This window comes from Condylura cristata, unplaced genomic scaffold (assembly GCF_000260355.1).
Source record: "Condylura cristata isolate star-nosed mole 26May11 unplaced genomic scaffold, ConCri1.0 scaffold00022, whole genome shotgun sequence".
In the NCBI taxonomy this organism is placed as follows: Eukaryota; Metazoa; Chordata; class Mammalia; order Eulipotyphla; family Talpidae; genus Condylura; species Condylura cristata.
Genome location: NW_004567123.1, coordinates 18,461,562 through 18,463,756, shown reverse-complemented (window position 1 = coordinate 18,463,756; position 2,195 = coordinate 18,461,562).

Sequence of the window (2,195 nt, the reverse complement as noted above, 5' to 3'; positions counted from 1 at the left end):
AAAAAAAAAAATGTCCCTAACCTTTTTCAAAAATCAATTAGCCATAAATGGAAGGGTTTATTTCTGGATTTTCACTTCTATTCCATTAATTTATGTATTTGTGCTTACACCAGTTCCACACTTTCTTGATTACTGTAGCTTGCAGTAAGTTTTAAAATTGGGATATGTCCTCCAATTTTGTTCTTTTTCAGGACTATTTTGGCTATTCTGGGTTTCCTGAAATTTCCATATGAATTGTAGGTTAGCTTATTTCTTTAAGAAAAAGTATTTTGACAAACACTGTATTGAATCTGCAGATCAATGGTCTGAAAACTATTGATTGAGTTTTAATCTATGAGTTCACAGTGCTCTTTAAAAAAAGTTCATTGTCATTAAAAATGAAAACTAACTTCATTGTCACCTTTGGAGGATTTTAGGAAACCGAGCCATTCTCTTAATAACTGGTAACCAACTTGTAATGTAATATACTTCTATTTGTAACTGTCTACTTTTAAATAAACAAAACCAACTTTTTTTGGGAGAGGTGAATTTTTAAATTTGCCAGCCGTTTACAGGTTTCTATAACAGGTTCCATGTGTGCCCATGGAACCTATGGTACCAATGTCCTAACCCTTTCCTTTCTTACTCCTTCCTTCTCTGTCTCCTCTGGTAACCAGCAAAACTTTCACTAAGATTTGTTTTTGCTGTACTCTGCCAGTATATATTTTTTAGTTATTTTAGCTTCCACAGATGGGGGACCATCCGATATCTGCCTTTCACTTTGCCTTATTTCATTTATCATAATCACCTCAAGGTCTATCCATTTTGTCCCAGATGACAATCTTTTCATGTATTTTAGTAGCTGATAGAATCCACTGAACATATATTCCACAATTTCTCTATCCAGTCATTTGTTGATGGGCACTTAGGTTGGTTCTATGACTTGGCAATTATTGAAAGTGCTCTTATGAATATGTCTTTTTGCATTAGAGTTTTTATATTCTTTGGGTAAATACCTAGTAGAGGTACTACTAGATCATATGAGATTTCTCTCATTTTCTTCCCTAAAGGAATCTCCATGCCATTTTACATAGAGGCTGCTCCAAATTGCATTCCCAACGGTGGATGAGAGTTTCTTATTTTTCCACATTCTAGCCAACATTTGTTATCTTCATTCTTTTTTGCTATGGGTGATATCCTATTGTGGTTGTGATATGCATTCCTTTATAATAATTGATGTTGAGCAAATTTTCATGTATCTACAGGCCACCTGAATGTCTTCTTTAGGACAGTGTCTATTTAGGTGTTTTTCCCATGTTTTTGATTGTGTTGTCTATTTTTTTTTGTTCCCTAGTCAGATGTGTACTTGTTGATTTTCAGAGGTGTGTGTTTGAAGTACATTCTGATACTTATAGATGAAATGCTATGATGTAGGCAATTTCCTTCTAAAGAATCTAATGGATAGAAATGAAATAAGGTATCATGAACTGACCTTCTTTGAAGCTGGATTTGTTGAAGTTTGGTGCTAAGTACTAAGAACAGGATTATCCTGTTCTCTCCACTCTTGTTAATGCAAGTTTTCTAAAGTTAAAAGTTTAACTTAAGTTAAAACTTAAAGGAACTAAAGTTAAAAGTTTAAAAGAACTTTAGTTCTTCAGAGAGATCCACCCTTACCACTCTATGTATGGTTACACTCCTTGTCTTGTAGCATACCATTCTATTTTCTTCATAGTACTTACCACAATGTCATCTTATATATTTACTAGCTTATTTCTCTCCACTAGAATTTTGTTTCCAACTCTTTGCCTTGTTCACTGTTGAACTCTGGGGCTGAGTCTGGCATACAAAGGTGTTTCATAAATCTACATTGAATGAAGAATAGGGGGTAGAAATAGGTTTCAAAACAGAAATTTTTGTTGCATGGAAGATGATTAGTTGGCAGACAAGAATGCAAAAGCACAGGCTGGAGGAAGAATACATTTATAATACCACCCAAAGATACCAGAGAAAGGGAAATTTGGAAGGAAGACAGATTCAACTAATAACCTAAGGTCTGTTGAGCCAGTGGACTTACCTTTTTCCAAATATAAGAGAAAAATAAATAGGATTCACAATTATTTTTAGCCACACGCCACACATTTGACAACACATTTAGCCACACATTTCTTTGGATGAAATCTCCTGAAACAGCCCAATATGTAAAAGAGAACAACACA